General features: G+C 33.4%; 1 non-coding gene across 1 annotated transcript; it reads left to right on the top strand.

Moving 5' to 3' along the window:
- The first annotated feature begins 6,799 nt into the window (after nt 1–6,799).
- LOC120610262 (5S ribosomal RNA) lies at nt 6,800–6,918 on the top strand. Its single transcript, XR_005654894.1, has one exon. It is a non-coding gene; the product is annotated as a 5S ribosomal RNA (ribosomal RNA).
- The last annotated feature ends 14,336 nt before the right edge of the window (nt 6,919–21,254 follow it).

Below are 21,254 nucleotides of genomic sequence, written 5' to 3'. Positions count from 1 at the left end.
GTAGTGAGTTTGTGTGTGTTTGTGTGTGTGTTTTGTTTTTTGCCTTCCTGCCATTTGGTATAAAAAATTTTTTTTCAAGTGTATCTGGCACATATCATGCTGCAGATCTGAAATCACTCATTTCTCCAAGAACTGTAATTCTGTTTAGTAGAATGTTATATCTGGAGGCCACAACCTGGGAGCTAGGGGTGATCATTGCTTCTTTGTTATTTTTTTCCCCCTAAGCATTCTCAATGGATAGAGATAGAAATGATTTTTAAAGATAAAATACATTGTGAATTTATACTAATACTTCCAATGTTTTAAATAAATATTGATGAACTACATATATACACACATCAAAGTGTACAAATCACAAAATCATACAAATCAGCTCAATGGGGTTCTACTTGAAGTGTTTCAGAAATTCAAGATTTGGGGGGACACAATTCAACCTGTAACACCATATAGTTTAAATTTGTTAAGCAGAGGAGAAAGGCCATTAAAGCGAAGAGATAATGAAAAATACAAAAGGCTCCATGGATTATAGGTCATTTTACTGTCAAAGAATTGGTGCTCAAAGTAAGGATACCTGGAAATAAGATCATGGAGTGTCTGCAGTTCTTGATCATGACATGGTCTAAGATATTTCTATGGAAATGAGCAACTGACTTAGAAAGATTAGATCAGTGGGAGAAAGAAGTTCAGGGGCCTGAGTAGCCAAAGTCATTGGAAAGACCATGTAAGTGTATTTGGAAATAACAAAGAATTTAGGCAGAAATCATATAGAATGTAGTGCTGGTGAGCAGGAGATAAAATCATTGAGAAGTGAGGACTAAACCTAGGGATATACATGTGATAGCAACAATGAAGCGTATTTAATGATCCAATTGGATGCCATAAAATTCAGAACTGGAGAATTTAGGGATATAAGAGGGGAGAATTGTAAGAAAGCAGCAATAAGAATTAAAGAGGATACCCACAGTCTTGTGGAGGCCTAAGAACTGTGGGAGAAGTACACAGTTACTCCTGCAGAGAAATCAGAGTCCCCAGGGAAAGATTATGTTTCCTTTAGAGCAAGAAGGTAGAGAGAATATTTAGAAAAGTCTTTGATGATGATGAAAAATTATTTTCAGTGTTTTAAGAGTTGGAAAAGGGTAAAATAATGGAACTCAAGGTTCTACTTGAAGTGTTTCAGAAATTGAAGAGGGATTGAAAAGTTTCTGGAATTGGGAATGAGTGACTCAGTAGGAATGTAAAGGGCCATATGGACATTAGTGTGTGGAAGATGAGAGATGACTTGGAATTCTGGGCCTTCCTATGATGACTAACATAAACAGATTTAAGGGCCTATTTAAATTAGTCTCAAAGAGTCAAAGCTGATTGTGGTGGCAAGGCTGGAGGTATTGCATGCAGAGGAGATGATTTCTATCACTGTCCGTACACATTTGTTAATAGAGGCAGAAAGTTCTGGGAAAGTGATATCTTAAGACTTGAGCTAATATCTGATACTAGAGATAAGGTTCTAGGGGAAGCTTGTCTTATTTCCAGTACGGGCTTCAGGTTGTTTAGTTGGTGATTACAATTTTAACTGCTATTCTAGAAGAAATCTCTTTACTGTAGAGAATCAATAGCACAGGTTATCAGATATACAGCTATTTTTCTGAAAAATGTTTATTTCTTTATTGCAAAAATTTTACAGAAAAGCCAAAGCTGACATTGGCCTGCCGAGGGTAGGACAGAAGTATTTTTTTTTTTCTCTTATTTAAGACATTTACTGAATTCTCTGATTTCATGTTTCAGTTTAGTCTGTAGAAAAGCCGATTATTTTTGCCCTACTAAAAGCATTATGCCCATCAGATATATTCACACATGTGACATTAGATTTAAGTCTGGGGGACAAAGATATGCTGACAGGCCCCAAGTAACAAATCTCAGGCTCTTTAAATGCCTTGGTAAAAATTATGTAAAAGACAAGTCAATTTTCCTTGTATCCATGACAACTCAGAAAGGCAGGCCTTTTCGTGGATTTTGGTGGATATTCCATGAATTTTAAATGCAAAATATAACACGTTCGGTTATATTTCTGGTACCTTTTTACTGACTTCAAATTTTCCCTGTTTCCAGTTGTGTCCTTGGTAAAGTAGGCTATAAAAGCTGTTCTGTCTGCATTGCAGGTATCCCTATCTTTTGACCCTTTTAACCCAGTATGTCCAATTTTTCAAGAGGTATGTGTTTCAAGTCAGTATGCTGTATACATCCTACGGCACGTTTCGATAAGGGAAACACAGGAGGAACCCATAGGTTTTAGGATATACAATTATATCTTATTTCAGCAAGTAAATTTTTCCTTTTGAAAAACAACTTTTACTTTGCTGAAGGTTCCTATACAAACTGAATGCTTAACCATAAAACAGTAAATGATCAGGAAATCTAAGATGACTGTCATACGATGTGTGCTGTATAATTTTCTGAACTATAAATGTCATATTCGAAAAACAATTCATCCTCAAATGAAACATATTTACATGTATATCTATCTCTCTTTGAGTAAGACAGAGAGTTATCAAATTCTAAAATCATCCTTTGAAATGTTATACATTGATTTATTTTTCTACCTTCCACACTAGGAAGGAAATTGAGAGTAACAACTCTGTCTTGTTCACTGCCAAATCACCCATAACTAAAAAAATATTGGCACATGGTAATACAATTTATTACATATATATATTTATGAAATGAAACAATAATAGCATTTTGATTCAAGATGGCAATGTAGGAAGATCCTAAACTCACCTCTTTCCATGGATACATTGTGTCTACAGCTACATATGGAAGAATTTCCTCTTAAAAAACCTGGTCTAGCTAAATGATGACTATACACTGGGAAAATGAGAAGAAAACCACATCAAAGCAGGCAGGAGAGGCTGGGACACAATCTTGCCATAAACCCTGTCCCTGGAATGATGACTCACAATCAGGAGGAAACTCAAAGTCTGGACCTTCTCTAGAGGAACGAATGGTTCAAACCTCACATTAGGCAACTTAAGTTTTAGGACCTGCACCTGAGAGATGAGCCTCCAAAAAATCTAACATTGAAAACTAACAGAGCTTGTATCCCAAGACCCACAAAATTGTAGCAGGGAGACAGCTCTTAAAAGGCACTCATGCTTGGACTTACCTACCCCAGGGTCGAGCTCAGAGGTAACCAGTTGTGTCCACATTTAAAGTGAAGGGGACACACCTGCTTATACAAAAATGTCCACCTGAGGGGCAGATATATGATTTAGTACACAGACCCAGAAGCCTGCTGAAACACTCTCCATGGAAAGAAACAGGTGGGATCCATCCTCCTGCACTCCTTTTGCCATGCATCAGAGCACTAGTATCTCCCAGAAGGGAGCTTTTATGTGAGTCTCATTCCCCAATCTTTGGGACTGCTGCTGCAAGGATGCCTGCATAATGCCTGCCTCTGGAGGCCAGGGGGACTTGTGTTCCTGGTCCTTTGAAACTGTAATAATTAGTGTTACCCAAAAAAGGAGCTTATAACACTGTCGTGCTTTGATTTTTTTGTGGCTACTGCTAGGAGACGCCTCTATATTGCCTGGCTTGGGTGGCAACTGGGACTTTTCCTCATGGGTCCCACATGAATTAACTAGTGGAGAAAGATTTCCTAAATAGCTACCACTCCCGTGGAACAGCAAGAGGCAAAAGGCCCAGGAGCTCAGTGTTTCTGTGAAGGAGATATACTATTAGCTAAACATCATGGTTGTGGCCTGGGAGTTAGGCTTTTTATTAAACACACGTTTGGAGATTGACTGTAATTCTTTCCAGAGACTTCAGAGGGCAGGCGTTATCTTTACACTCTCCCTCTGCCATGCTCCAAGTGCCACTGTCTCCTGGAAGGAGACTTAACATGCATCTTGTTTTTACAGCTGCTGACCAGGGGTTGCTCCTTGGTCAGGGGGGCTTGCATTTTTTGTGTCCCAAGAGACAGTGACAATCAGAGACAGTTCTTGGCAGGCTGCCACATACAGGGCACTGTGCAGATAGCAGGCTGAGGCACACTCCTTTGTCTTGCTGTGAAGGCAGCCCCTATGCTTGTCCTGGAGCTTCAGCCTGAGGGGCAGGCTTCAGGTTTGGCACACATCTGGTGGACTACCAAGCTGCCCTCAAGGAACTTGGGCCGTGGATGCCATCATGGCACTCTCTACTGCCTTGATCTAGCTCACCAGTATCTTCCAGAAAAGAGCTCATATACTCATCTGCTTTTGCAACTGCCATCCAGAGAACACTGCCAGATTGCCTGGCAAGTGGAACTTAACACTTGTGGTCCCATAGACTATATATATTTACATATTATTAAAACTTCTGCCTGAAGGTCTAACTTTCAAACAGCTTGAGTCTAGGTGCTGAGATTTTTTTCACCCATTAGGGACACTGACAGGTCTTGGCACATTCTCAACTACTAGAAGATTTTAAATTTCAATAGGCTGCTTAGACGAGTGCAAAGGTTTGAGAGATGACCAAGAGTTGGGGTAGGGTTGAATGATAAGTTTTGCCTCCTACCTGAGGCATCGCCTTCAAGACTGGGGGAGGTGATTGATTCATCTACTGTATAGAAGCCAACAGAGAAAATGAAGAAATAGATGAATATGTTCCAGATGAAAAAACAGTAGAAGACCTCTGGTGGGGTGGGGGGAACCTTAAAGAAATGGAGGTAAGTAATTTACCTGATAGAGTTAAGAGTAATGGTCATAAATATGCTCACTGCACTGGGGAAAAGAATAGATGAACACAATGAGATCTCAAACAAAGAGATAGAAAATATAAGAAAGTACTAAATGTAAGTCACAGAGTTGAAGAATACAATAACTGACCATGAAATATACACTGACAAGGTTTATCAGCAGACTAGATGAAGCAGAAATAAGGATCAGTCAACTCAAAGACAAGGCAATGGGACTCACCCAATCAGGTAAGCAAAAAGAAAAAAAAAATGAAAAAGTAAAGATAGCTTAAGAGGCATATGGGAAAACATCAGATGGACCAATATTCACATTATAGAGATCCCAGAAGAAGAGGAGAACGGGGAGAGAAATCTCGTTTGAAGACTTGGTGGCTGAAAATTTCTCTAACCGGGAAAAGGAAATACACATCTAGATCTGGAAACCCCAGAGAATTCTAAAATAGATGAATGCAAAGTGACTCACAACAAGATACATTATAATTGAAATGTCAAAAGTTAAAGACAAAGAGAGAAACTTAAAAGCAGCAAGAGAAAAACAACTTGTTATGTACAAGGGAACTGCCAGGGAATGATTAGCAGTGTTTTTCAGCATAAATTTTGCAGGACAGAAGGGAGTTGCATGAAATAGCCAAAGTGCTGAGTGAAAAAAGAAAAACAAAAAACTTTCAACCAAGAATACTCTAACCAGCAAAGTTATTCAGAATTGGAGAAGCAGTTTTCCAGACAAGCAAAAGCTAAAGGAGTTCATCATCACTAAGCCAGCCTTACAAGAAATGTTAGACTTCTTTAAATAAATGGAAAGATATTTTGTGCTCATAAATTGAAGAATCAGTATTGTTAAAATGTCTATATTATCCAAAGCAATCTATGGATTAAATGCAATCCCTCAAAATTCCCATGGCATTTTTCACAGAAGTAGAATAATTAATCCTATAATTTTATTGAATGACAAAATCCCAAAATGACCAAAACATTCTTGAAAAAGAAGAACAAAGCTGGAGGCATCATGTTCCCTATAGTCAAACTATATTGCAAAGCTATAGTAATTAAAACACTATGGTGTTGGCATAAAAACAGACACATATATCAATGGAACATAATAGAAGGCTCAGAAATAAACCCACACATCAGTGGGCAATTAACTTTGAGCAAACTAGATAGCAGCATGCTCAAGAATGAAACTTGACCACTCTCTTACACCGTACACAAAAATTAACTCAAAATGGATGAAGGACTTGAACATAAGACCTGAAACCATAAAACTCCTAGAAGAAAGCATAGGTGGTAAGCTTCTAAATATGTCTCAGTTATGATTTTTTTGAATCTTATTCAAAAATCAAAAGTAACAGAAACAAAAATAACAAGTGGGATTACATCAAAATAAAAATCTCCTGCACAGCAAAGGAAACCATAAACAAAATAAAAAGGCAACTTACTAAATAAGAAAATACTTGTAAATCATATCTCTAATAAGGTACTAATATCCAAAATATATAAAGAACTCATACAGCTCAAGAGCAAAATATCAATTTTTAAAAAAGGTCAGAAGATCTCGAATAGACATTTTCCCACAAAAGATATGTAGATGCCAACAGGTACATGAAAAGATGCTCAACATCATTAATCATTAGGGAAATGCAAATCAAAACCATAATCAGATGTAACCTCACATCTGTTAGAATGGCTATTATCGAAAAGATAAGAAAGAAGTATTGATGAGTATGTGGAGAAAAGAGAACACTTGTGCACTGTTTGTTGTTATGTAAATTGGTACAGCCTCTACGGAACACAGTATGGAGTTTTCTCTAAAAATTAAAAATAGAACTGCCATATGATGCAACAATTCCACTTTTGGGTATTTATCTAAAGAAAATGAAAACACCATCTCAAAAAGATCTATGCATTGCATAAATCATGTTGCATGTTCATTGCAACATGATTTACAATAAGCAGAGTCATATGGAAACAACCTAAATGTCATGAACTGATGAATGGTAACAAAATCGTGGCATGTGTGTCTGCATATATACATCGAATATTATTCAGCCATAATAAATAATGAAATAATGTGTCTACGGCCATGCTACCCTGAACAAGCCCGATCCCGTCTGATCTTGGAAGCTAAGCAGGGTTGGGTCTGGTTAGTACTTGAATGGGAGACCACCTAGGAAGACCAGGTGCTGTAGGCATAAAAAATAAAAAAATAAGGGATTGTAAGCTGACAGGGTTCTTGCAATCTGTGAGGTCAACCGAGGATTGCCTCACCTAAAAAGTAAAAAAATAAATAAATAAATAAATAAATGAAATATTGCTATCTGTGACAACATCGATGGACCTCGGGAAAACTGTTAAGTGAAATAAGTCAGAGAAAGACAAATACTGTACAATCTCTCTTATATGTGGAATCTAAAAACGTCTTCTAAGATCAAAAACAACAAGGATGCCACTCTTGCCTTCAGCTATGAGCATGCGCGCGCGTGCACACACACACACGCGCACACACACACAGTCCACGTTCTGGATCTAGATAGCCTATATTCTCCCAGTAACATTACTTTTTCTGCAAATTTCTCTTCCAAATTCCTACTGTTCTTTTATTACGCATGCATTTGGTAATAGTTTCAACCATCATTCTGTCCTACATTCTACTAAATATAATAATGAAGGAGGAAACTGATAGTAATAAAAGAAACAGAGAATAGCTCTTTCTCCAGAGGGATTATTCCTAACATCCTCTAAGAACCAAATAAAGTGAATTACACTCATTATAATAGTTTATATAAATATTTTCACATTCCTCTCATCACTATGAACCATAAATGTTTTAATCTAGAAATTCTAACATACTAATATTTTAATATATAATTAATATTCAATTTTAAAAATGTCATCCTTCATGAAATTGCTATAGGTTGCAAGTACATGGCTCGTGTAGAGTAATTAATCAGCTGCTTTTGAATCCATATCATATTGTTTGACTTATAACCTCTGATGATGATTATTACCTATTATGAAAAATGTTTTCTCTAGGTCTAATTTTACCTCTATTGAAAATTACTGTAACCATTCATTGTTGTATTTTAATATACTAAAAGGGCAAACAGAAGATCAATTTTCATTATATTCTTTAGTATCGTTTTTACAATGATAAAGCCTTTCCACATTTACAAGTAACAAAGAGCCTTATATAACATTTTTGACCGGAAAAAAAAAAAAGCTACCATGATAAACTGTGATATCATATTAAAACAGCTCCCAGAATTTACTTTTATACTGCTCTGAAATACTGGCCTTATTTACTTTTTCTGAGCCCTGGTAAATTCTTTCAACCATAGTGTCTTCCCAGAGCATTCAGGCTCATCTAACAATATCTAAAATCAAATTGAGTTCACAAGAGTCTTACCGCATGGCATTATTCTACTGGTATTTCTGTAGCCACGCTTAGAGTGAATTAGAATGATAACAATAATAATATCAAATAGAGGTTTTGTGAGCCTACTATGTACCAGATGCTATGTTATACATTTTACATTTATCATTTTATTAGAATACCAACTATGAAATAGGTAATAATATTGTTCATTTAGTTTAGGGAAGTTCAGGGGCCTAAGGCCACTTAGCTGACAAGTCATATAAATAGCATTAAAACTCATAAGTGACTCCATGTTCTATAATTATACCAACTCCTTACAGCCAGAATGAAATCTAGGTGTCCCATGATTCATTTATCATATAACTAAATCTCATTCTTAATTGTGGCCCTTGAAATTTTCAATGAGATAATACATCTTGTTTAATGAAAGGAAACATTTAATGAAAGGAAATCTGTGTTTGGATAACTCAGGTGTTAAGCACATAATAGTAATGACACTATTGTTGATTTTTGTTTAACAGATGACTTGTACTTTATCATTTATACATATCACAGACTAAAAATTTGCATCATTCATTGAGATCATCCTCACAACTGTAAAATGAAGATGTGATAGTTACTGTCATGATTAATTACAGACTACATGGCATTTTTAAGACTGTATGGAAAATATTCTAGTGCACAAATTATTCCCTTTCGTGCCAATGTTTGGTATCTTTCAAATCTCTATTTATTGCGCTAGCGAGGTGGTTAGCACCTCTTAGGACTGGTATTCTGACTTCATTTCCAGCATTCCTACAGTCATGAGGATGCATGGAATAAGTACACATGACCCAATACTCAGAGCCTTTAGTGATTCCAGTACAAAAGAACATTCTACCATCAAAAAAGTAAACATTGGATTGGCGTTCTTGTCATGGTTGGCTGCTTCCAAAAAAGAAGTCCTTTTTTTTTTGGGGGTCTGTCTACTTTCTCAGTTCTACTGGACAAGAACACTATTAGAGAAAAATCACACACACACACACACGCAGAGATCATCATGCCTATACTTGGATGAGATTCTTCAATAATGTTTTCTTAATCAGCTCTGTTTCACAATTTTTAATGCTATCATCACTTTCACTGGGTACCGTAAAGACAACACATCTAATTATTAAACAACCTTACCTCATATCCTCATTTTTTTTGGAAGAATATTTTCACTATTTGCATTGAACAAATTCTGGCTCTTATATGTGGGCACTGCTTTCCTGGGGCTGCTCAGTGTGCTGGCACCATGCAGTAAAAGCTTGGATGCAAATAAAGTATTCTCAGATGACCTCATTGCTCCTTCCACCCCTTTGCTCTTATTTTCCAATCATCACACTATTTAATTACTGCTATCTACCTCCTGACCACTGTCCTACATTTTGAGGCTCATATTCTTTCTATACATGAATTTCAAGGAACTTAATGCTCATATAAATGAACTTTCTTCCAATTATCACTCACAATTTCCTGACATCCCCAATGTTAACTTCATTATCTCATTAGACTTGAATAAAAATATTCCACACATATTCCTTACAGTTAAGAAAAATGCAATATTCTCCTCATAAAATTTGTTATAAAGAAAACAACTATAATACCAAACAAATAGAGAAAAAAAAAAAGACTCTTAAATATTTGTTTTGAATTGAGAGATAAGGAAAAGGAGATAGATTTTAAAACCAGTCTTCTTCCTAGCAGTTACTGCAAATTATCTTTTAATTTTAGGACTCGAAATAGTAATTTTTGAGCCTCAAATACATTAGCACTTTCTGTTTAACTGACATATATCTTTTGCTAAATGGGAATCTTGTTAATTGAAGTGCTCTACTTTTAAAATCTTACTCTACTATTACACCTGACAATTAACATTGTATCTTTTCATCCTGTTCTCAATAACTCCCAGTTGACATTCAGTCTCTTTAGTTTGTTTTTTACCACTTTCTATTTGAATGCTCTTAGGCTGCTTACTTAATCCTTTGTGATTCAATTATTTCATTTGTAAAATGAGTTAATAACTTAAATGTCTGTTGTAAGGAAGGATTCAATAAGAACAATAAGAACAGTTCTTGGCACACAATGATCACTAAATAATTCTTAGCCATTCATATTAATCACATTGTTCATATCATCATTATTATTCTATTATTTTATCTATTCTCTAAACTAGTCCTTTCCTCATTTTTCTTCCTTCCTTCCTTAATTATGATTCTTCAGTGTTTATATGCTCTCTTCCCTGTATGTTGCTGTTCTGTTCAGTTTACTGTTTCCTGTACCCTTAAAGCAAAACCCCAATAATAAATTAATTCCATAAGCAGTCTCTGTTTCTCTACACATACTTTTGAGTGCTTCTGAAGAAAAATCATGAACAAAAACTGCTAGAGTCATTAGAATTCATGGTTCCAGATATCAACTGCCGGTTCAACACTTTTTGGCAGTTCTATTATAGGTCCCTAATCAGCAGCTTCGTTATTCCCTATGGTGACTATTAAAATTTTTCACTGTCCTCTTCAAGTCCCCTTTACTACCTTTTCCTCCATCATTATCCAGAGATGATCGTGTTTCTTCACAATATAAAATAAAAACAATTATATGGAAACATCCCGAATTTCCTAACATCTGTCATTTACAAATTTATCTGCACTTGATATCAAGTATACTTCCTATTTTCCCTGACATGGAGCAAAATTTGTCCCTCCACGTATTGAAGTCTAAGTCATCCACCTGGTTTTATTTTATCCTGGCCTCTCCTATCTTTTCTGGGAAGCTACTTTTTCGTCCATGATTGATTCTTTGCCTCAAAATAAAGACTCCATTGTATTTCATTAAGAAAAATAAAACAAAACAAAACAAAACAAAAAACAACCTTTATTTCTTTTTCAAGCCCTATTCCTTCTTGCTACAGCCAAACTCTCAGCAAGTGAAGTCTGTACCTATTGTCTTCATTTTCTCAAGATCTATCTACATACCATTCTGGTTTCTACTTACCTATTCATGAATCCACTTTGGTAAATGAGTTTATTAAAGCACTATTTATAATGCTGACTAACCTGTGATAAGCATCATGGAATCTATATATCTATATCTATCAATCTATCATGGGCCTTGTCCTTCAGAAGTTATTCAAGTTCATTTTGAAAGACAAAATGAACAGTCTAGAGCAAAAATACAGGGAGCTATATTCTCCAACTTGTCTCCTTTCACTGTACAGAGGTTCAGGATACCCAAGAATGGCATGATGTTCTCATCTTAATCCAATGTGGCAAATGGGGATTTCCGATGCTGCTTTAGTAAACTGGCATTTTATTTTCAGATCACAGCAGTAACTTTCAAAATTGTATATATTAGGGGAACTTTCTGTAGTGTGGTCCTCTTTGGCTCATTCATTGCATGTCATTATAGAACCTTATAATATAGTGACTGTTAGGCTGTTCCACTGGGCTCTTGTTATCAACAGGGTTCTGTGTGAATGCAGCAGGGAAGGGCCACAGGCAAAGTCAGTAGGGCTGTGTGAGTCTTTTTCAATAAAAGTCAGAAACACTACCTTCAACCAGTTATTCTATCATAAAATATAATTCTAAATATATTTATCTTCTCCATAATTTTTGTTCATAGCATTTTTTTTTCCCCATGGCCAGATCTAATGACTTGCACAGAAGCTTTGGTGTCAGACACTTCTGGGATTTAGTTTTATCTCTCCCACTTTCTAGCTAAATTAATTTTTGAACCTATTTTCTTATTATTTCCTTATCTCTTAAGGCTTATAATGTCAAATTTCAAAGTTGCCAGACATAGGCCTAACACACATAAATAATAGCAACAATCACTTTTATGTACAAACTTATGAGGTAGGTAAGATTATTATCTTCATTCTATAAAGAAATTGTGGTTTCGAGATATGATGTAAATGCCGAAAATGACTCAACTGGTCAAAGATAGAACTGAACTCAGATCAATAATTCTCTTGGATTAGGTGTATATATGTGTGTGTTTTATTCTTTTATACACTGCTATAACTTTAGGTTGAAATGCTGCGTGAAAGTATTACAGGATGTCACACTAAGATCAAAAACACTGAGTGTTCTATTTAAATTTGAGAATTTAGATTATTAGGAATTTTAACTTTGTGATGTAAGAATAATCAATTACTAGGAACTATCTCCCTTGCTATAAGCAAGGCAGTATGCTAGTGGAAGAAAAACTGATCAGTTAGATGAGCTAGTGCCATCATAATGCAGATGTTTCCGTTTTAATTCTCTAATTATAAAAACTAAGGATTTTATTTAAACACATGTACACAAACACATACTTGCAATAAATGTAGCTCCAATAGTAGTTCCAAATTTGAAATATGTATTTTCATAGCCTAAAATCTCAAATTCCCCTATACTGGGAAAGGAACTCAATTCCTTAGTTTTTTTCATCTGTAAAATGAAGTACAGATGTGATTGTTTTATAGATAAATTAATGACAAGTTATTAAGAGGGCATGAGATCGTTTACTAACCATATTGCTCTGAGGTATTCTGATTTTGTTTTGTGGCATTCTGCTACTATTACTTTCATGTCCTCCATTTTCATTTGCTTTTTACCCTTTCGTTTATAATGCTACATACCTATGCAAGAAAAAATAACTTTCCAGTAAACAAAATTGTATTTCTTTATAGTTTTTACTTTTTTCTGCATTTGACATGTTGCATTACAATGTTTTAGACTTCCTTTCTCTGAGATTCACTATCCACAGAGATAGATATATTGTTCTTCCTTCTTTCTAGTTTATTTTCAAGGTCACGTTAATATTGGCTGCATATTCCCTAAAATATATGTAAGTTTTTGAAATAATAAAAATTTTGATCATGTTCCATCTATAAATAAAGACATGTATTTATTTGTTTATTTACAGGCGATTGCTTGAATGAAAAATGCATCACATAATTGGAATTATTTTTTAAATTTCCTGCAAAATTTAAAGTAAAATAAACAATGAAAATTTGTAAACTAAATGTATCAATGTAACCTAAAGAATTATTTAGTTTGTATTTACCATCTAGATTCCTTGGTAGACTAAGAAATAACTCATTTTTGTTTCTCAGTGTATATTTTTTAATGACTTCTGTGCATTCGATGACTTATAACAATAAAAATATTAACCTGTCCTTAAAGTACTAATTGTCACTGAAATGTTCACAGGTGAAAATTTGAAATGTAGCCATGGAAATCAAAAGGAAAGGCTATTTACTCACGTAATATAGCAAATAATATAACAAGTACAATTGTTAAAATAAGAGAAATTTTCTAACATATTACATAAAGAGTTAATTCCTTAATCTATAGATTAGCAATAGGTAAAAATTTTATAATGTTTTGCCATAATATATTTCACTTATCTATTCACTGACAGACTATCAGATTGATTCAAAACAGAAAAACTTTGGAATAGACTACATTAAATTCTCGATTCTTTTATTGTGTGAAATTTAGTCTAGTGGAAAGAATCTCCCTCTTATTGATTGTGCTACAAACAGGTAGACTGATAATTATCAAGTATCTCTACTTTGTTTTGGCATTTCATCACCTTCAAGAGCTATTATTGACTCATATATTCAACTACTATAACAATAATGCCTTGTTTAGAAAATGTATTATGACAGAAAAAAGAGAGCTCTAGTCAAAGAGTGATTTGTAGTTTCCAAGAACTTTATCATATAATTCAGTGTATAAACACATTAATATAGCTATATCAAATAAGGAAATGTTGAGGGTTTGCTTTTTAGTTTATTTATTATACTGTAAATTATATAAATAGATTTAGGCATGTGTGTTTTGAAGTTTTCGAGAAATATATATACTATAGGTTACCTACCATTAGATTTCATTCTCATGCATATCTCTATAACATTTCTTTATTCTTTGGTTTTTTATGAGAGAAAATACTATAGAGATAATTTTAATGTCAAGCAAGATTTTTTTATTGTTTAAAAAATAAATGGTATTTTTATTTTAGTTTAATATTTTTTGTATTTAATTATGAAAAACTTTACCCATTCTCTTACATATAGAGGTACACAATGAAAAAGAGATTTTTAATTAAGATGTTTATAGGCCTTGTATTTGGTGGGAACCCTGAAAATATTTCAGTTTGTTCCCTTGACTGCTCCATGAGAACCAGACAGAGAAGAGGAAGCTGGACCTTGGCATCTTGTAATCAACAATCAGACTTATGGACAATAGCAAACCAGCACCAACAAAAGTAGTGAGGCTCGTCTAGGCTAATAGGATCTACACAAACAAGATTTAAAAATTTTCTCTGAACAACAGTGGATTCATTTTTACTTGCTAATGAGTAGTATAATGCCTGAAATATGACACTTCTGTCATTTAATTATCATATCTGCTTGTCAGTCATCAGGGAAGAAAGTAATTGATAGCAGCTGTTGTAAACAGTTTATATCTGATCTTTGGTTCACCAAAACTTTTTTTTTAAGTTGTGGAAAAGTGGCAAATACAGAGCATCTAATTTATCGTGCTACAATTTCATCTTAAAAATATATCATAGCCTGCCTTGCATAGTATACTTTTGGGGTAGAATTTTTCACATTAAAGCCTATAAAAAAACTGGTGTATCTTGAAAGTCTATTAAGTGTCAACAGTTTTGAGGAGAAAGGGAGTTAAACAGTGACAAATCTATGTGACATATATGAAATATATGATTAATTATGATTATTAACATTTGGTACTCATATTTTTTATGCTTTCATTGTCCCACTTGTCAAAATCATGTTCTTAGAATTAAAAAAAATAATAACTATTTGAATTTAAAATTTCAAAAAAGTTGCAAAAATAATATAGAACTCTCATATACCTTTCACCCAGCAACACAAGAAATTAACTCTCTGTAAAATTACTAGGATATGTTATATAAAAATATTATATTAATTTATTTGAGTAATATTTAATTAATAGAATGCAATTGTTTTGTAATGTAGTCTCATGGACTTTTTCGTGAGTCAATATTGCTTTGCATAATTTATCTCTAAATCTCAGAGATTGATCAATACCTCCAAACTGAAGAATTGAAATAAAAATTCAATGAAAAAATTAATGAAAACAAAAATCTATGGGTAAGAAGAACTTTAAAATGCTATATTAAACATACTGTCATGTTGATGTGGAAAATGAATTCTATAGGTAAAGAGAAATGTGGCAGATGCTTTCTGTGCTCCACCAATGTACCTTTAGATCTACTTACCATATCAATGTCTGTCAGCCTGATTTCCGGTAGTCAATATTTACATCATGGTTATTATCACCCTTGAGTTTCCAGAAGATGCTTTGCTTATGGACATACCTGTTTGGAATTGGCTGAGATTTAAAGTTTCTTTGGAGACAGCCCTTAACCAATGAATGATTGGTGGATATAAAAGTAATTATTCCAGCTTCTTTATCCCAGAATAATTTTGAAGCATGTACTTTATATGTTTTGCTCAATAACTCTCCCATTATTGGCTGTCTGCACTTCTTTTTTTTTTTTTATCACTTTCTCTCTTTCCTTGCAGTGTCCCCTCTACCTTATGCATTGAAGATGAATGCTTAATCTTTCTCTCAGGGTCTCCTTCTTGGATCAGGAAAGAGAGATCAATTAAAATAATATATATCATTAATAATTATTTTAAATCTATGATGCAGACCTCTGGCATTTTTTGCTAAGTAAAACAGTTGACTTTCTGGATTTTGGTGTGATATGCACACCTCTTTTCCAAACAGTGGATATTTCATTGAGAATTTGCCTTAATTTTTGAGTTCATTTTTTCCGAAGATAACAAAATTTTCTAATAAAATTATGAAATAGTGAATCCTGATGACTTACAGCTGTTGATACTTTTTAATTTAGTAGAAATGAACAGTAAGAAAAGATTCTAATGGACATGAAATTGAGGTACACTTCATACTCTTTGTCCTCTCACGAGAGATTCATTGGTGCATTTACAGTTAATACAATGCCTGCCGATGATATGAAACAACTATAGCTCTTAACTTTTAGTCATACCATGTTCTAATTTTATGATTTAAAAATTGTGATGGGTATCTCTCTTTATTAAATTATCTAAAATATTTTTTTCCACTCTTGAGCTTATGCTCATTAAATGAATGTTAAATGTCAAAATTATTGAGCAAAATAATGTAAAGGTAACAGTGCAATGCTTTCAAACATAGTTATAAAATAATGGAAACAACAGATATAGATATTTAGAAATTTATAACTCTTCAAGTAGGAGGGAGTGCTAGTAATGAGTTGTAATAGGAATTATGAAAAAGGCATTTGTATGTCTCTTTATTCAACCCCTTTCTCAATGATACAATTTCCTTCCATTTTTGGAGATCATTCTTATTTGGAGAATCAAATAACCTTTTGGGGAAATTCATCACCACCAACAACATTAGCATTCAGGGCAGAGGAATTTTCTTTCTACTGTAACTCAGTAATATGAGATCTTTAAAAGTATGTTGTCACTCCCTTCATAGTCTTAATACATGTATTTTTTAGGGTATAAATGCCATATTTGGTATAAAAGAAATGAATTGGTTAAGCATGTCTCTACTTACCTATCATCTGTATATCTTTATATCTCATTAATATATGAGAATTAGATTCTTATTTTCCATATTAATACACAAAAACTTTCCTTTGACTTCTCACACTAACCTAAGCTTTTCAAAATTATTTATAAATTAAACTCATGTAAAATAAAAAAAGATTTTATATTTCCTGCCCCTTGTAAAAATCAAACTGTCAGCAGTATGGACTTAACAGTTATCTGATTAGCATATGTTCTTATGTATTGTCAAAAATAGAAAGGACTTATTAATGTTTATTTTTCACATTACTTAAAATTCTATCTTTGTAACAGAATATATTCTTGGTTGTTGATGAATGAGCTACTGAGATTTTTAAAATTCTACTGTCATACTCTCATAAATGGCTATTGCTTAATTTATGTAACCTGCCATTTCTTATATAAGAGCTTTGCATTCAGTGTTTTACTTAATGGACTCCATTTAGCTCAGGAAATTTATGTTTCACATTATCATGGGCTTTGTTTCTCAGGTAAACCAGCATCAAAATATTATAAAGGAGAGGGAGAAGAAACAAAAGTCAAATAGAAAATGTATTTGCAGTCCTAAAATGTATCACTGTTTTCATTTTCTATTCCATAATGAATAAATGGCTTATATTGTCTTAACTTTGGAGGTGACCTTAGTACACTTTAAATAATGAAAGAGAACTGATTTATGATGATGTATTTTATGCTGTTACATTTGGACATGTATAAATGATGTACAGAATTTCTATAATGCATCAATTTACCCATTTTATCTAAAGGTACAGTACCTTTCTCTTTTTGGCAGACTATGTACTTCTGTATAAAAATTATTTCAAGCCATACTCAGAACAAAATATCCTCAATTTACATTGAAATATAAGTAACAAAAATATATAGATTTAATTTTATTTAATTAAGCATAGCTTCTGGTATGTAACAGTGCCTTATATAAATATTTAATAAACATATAGAAAAACAAGCTTTTGTCTATATGAAATATTTTATAAATTAATTATTATGCACATGCTAATTTCATTTTCATAATACTCATGTTATTTCATATTACTCATTCTTAATAGTTCAATTAAAAAATTTACTTCAAGAATAGCTCTTTATAAAGTTCAAGAAAATGTCATAAAAGTCAAGATTATTTCTTATGTTACTAGAACAATAATATATTCTAATATGTATTATTGCAGTATATATTATACTGGCATCTCACAATTTAAATTAGACACGTTAACATGATATACAGGTGGCTGGGAATGCTCATACCTATGACAATCAGGCCACTTTCCTCTGTTATTATATAGGATAAAAAGACTATTATCTAGAGACAGTCTAAGGATAGTGAGGATCACCAGCCAGAAGAAAGAATAGGGCTTAAATGTTCTTACTACAAAAAAAATAATGGTAATTATTTGGTGTGATGGAGGTGTTAGCAAACAATATGTTGTAATTATTTTGCAATGTATAAGGGTAACAAATCAACATGTTATAGACTTTAAACTCACACAATGTTATATGTCAATCATATCTCAATAAACCTGGGGGGGGGAAACAAAGAATGCTCTAGGGGTAGGGACACAATATCATTATTGCTTATAGTCAATAATGAGAAATTAATTAAAATCTAATTCCATAGCAGCAAATTTTGACTATGCTGGCAGGATTAGAAATGTGATATTTTTAAATGTGTGGATCTCTCGTACATTTATTAATTTTGGTTTGTTACTCATTTATGTTAAGGATATGAGTTTGAATTCAGAATATGTATTATTTAATTTTCAGAATTCTAGGTTCATTTTTTTCTTTTCAGACATCATTGTTTTATTTAATCATTTGCTTTCTATGTGCTATGTGACATGTGTGGCTATGTTACATGTGTGGTAAGAAAATATTCAGAAAATTAGCAAATTTTATATAATTTTAAACATTGCTACCTCGTTTTAAGTTTGAATATTATTAATTTTAGTTTCAATTATTCTTAGTTAATGAAATCCAATGTTTCATCTGTACACTTTAACAGTAAGACATATAAATATATTTAAACTGTGTGTTCACCTCCCACAGTTAGATTTCTTTCTGTTACCACATATTTGAGCCCCTTTATCCCATCTACCTCTCCACTCCCCAACCGCCTACTCTCTGGTACCACTAGCCTATAGTCTATGTCCATGAGTCTCTGTTTGTTTGTCCTGTTCCTTTGTTGGGGCATGGTGGTATGCACCTATAGTCCCAGCTACTCGGGAGGCTGAGGTAGGAGGATCGCTTGAGCCCAGCAGTTCTGAGCTGTAGTGCGTTATGCCAGTTGGGTGTCTGCACTAAGTTTGGCATCAACATGGTGACCTCTCAGAAGCGGGGGACCACCAGGTTGCCTAAAGAGGCGTGAACAGGCCCAGGTTGGAAACAGAGCAGGTCAAAACTCTCATACTGATCAATTATTCTTAAGGTCTGTTGGTTGAGGAATCCTGGTTAAAATAATTACTTTGTTTTCCAATTATACGAGTGTTAACATCCTTATCCATAGTATTGGGCAGCTGATTCTTGTTAATTAAGACAAAATAGATCTTTGTGTTTATTATTCTGATTATTCAAATAAGAATAACAAAATTATTAACATCTGCTTTGGGGTTTTAACTGAATTAATAAGTTTGTCATTTTAGATTACCCTGAAACAACTCTAAAAAATCTGAATATCTTTCTATCCATACATTTCATTTTGGAATAATTTATAATATCATTTTTATGAGTTTCAAGGTTTTTGTTTTTAATAAAATATTCCAAAATATGTACAATAAATGCAAATCAAAACAAGATCGAGTCACATTATATATTTATGAAAAGAATTAGTTTAAAAATGGAACCATAAAGATATAAATGCCCAAATTTTAATTTCCTTTTTTGTATTTTTTTTACCTTTGTGTTTTATTTTTATTATAAACTTGTTTGGAAATACTAAAACTTTACTGATTGTAAAATCTTTGCCTATCCATTAAATGGTTTAAAAAGTTTTTTTAAATTAAAATTCTACTTATATAATATATAGTCTCCTAAATCCAGCTTTAAAGTTGTCATTATAACCAAATAAGTTGAATGAATTTTGACAATCCTCTGAAGCTACCAACCTGTTTGGGAATTTTTTCTCACTAGAGATTATTTTGAGATTATATAGGAGATACAAAATTACTCAAACTGAAGAACATATAGGTGGGTAATTAGGTATACACGAGAACACTATGGAATTCAGATGTAGTAATATGGCCTGTGCTAATAGGAATTAGAAAATTCAGATATCTGTACTGGAGTCACTTAATTTTTTAATTTATTTGTCTTTCTGTCTTTTACTCCATTCTTCTTTCTGCAACAGAATTATAAAGATTTTAAACTTATTGCTTAAATTATCTATTCACCACTAATTTGACATGCATATGACTAGTTTATGTGCTATACTTTGTGATGGTCTTTTAGCTTTAGCATCTAGAATTAACTGACTAGAGATCCTGTGTCTTTTCTCATAAATCATATTATTCAAAATAATGTAGTCAGATTCCGTCATCCTGTGGATTGAGTTCTCTTAATTTGGTTCGATCGTCCCAGTTTATTCAGCTATGCTTTTGGTTAGCTCAAGTTATATGATTGTGGATAAACCTGGATATGAAGAATATGTTTTTATTTTTCCAAGTGGACATAATGGCTACATTTACTGATTTTTTTTTTAATAGAGTAGGGTATCAATTGATGCACAGTGAATTCAAAACATCATTGTAAAGATAATGTATTAGTTTGAAGCGAAAAGGTCAATGAGTATGCAATGAAAAGAAACTTTTTACAGACAGGAAGCAAGCTTGGAAGTATATTTAGTTGTAGAGTGGTCAGTTATATAGAAAAGGAGGGATTACACAGAGACAGGAAATGAGAGCCCAGAGGATGGGCTCAGAAGACAGGGAGAACTCTGAGAAAACAGAAGTAAGCCACAATCAAGGAAGTGGTAACATGATCCTGGCTGGATTTTTTAATTGCAGTGAACCAGTGACTACTGTGTGCTTCCAGTTTTTCCCATTTTTGAATGAGAGTGTGTTAAGGACTGAATTCCCCTCAAAATTCACATGTTGAATCCCTAACCGTCAATTGGACTATATTTCGAGATAGGGCCTTTAATAATAGGAAGTCATAAGGATTGTGCCCTAATTCAATAGAACTGGTGTTATTATAAGAAAAGAAGAGACACCAGATGTGTGAATACACAGAGAATATGTGAAGGCACAGTGAGAATGCAGCTGTCCATAAGCCAAGAAGTGAGACCTCACAAGAATCCAACCTTGCTGGCAACTTGATCTTGGACGTCCAGCTTACAGAACTATAAAAAATAAATTTTTGTTGTTTAAGTTACCCAGTCTGTGGTATTCTGTTATAGCAGCCCAAAAGGTCTAATAGAGAGTATATATGGTTATCCTATGTAAGTCACACCATTGCGTGTAGGCTTAATAATTAATCTACAAGAGAAACTACACTTGAGGAGA

The sequence above is a fragment of the Pteropus medius genome, unplaced genomic scaffold, assembly GCF_902729225.1.
Source record: "Pteropus medius unplaced genomic scaffold, Ma_sr-lr_union100, whole genome shotgun sequence".
NCBI lineage: Eukaryota > Metazoa > Chordata > Mammalia > Chiroptera > Pteropodidae > Pteropus > Pteropus medius.
This window is presented reverse-complemented; position numbering and strand designations above follow the sequence as displayed.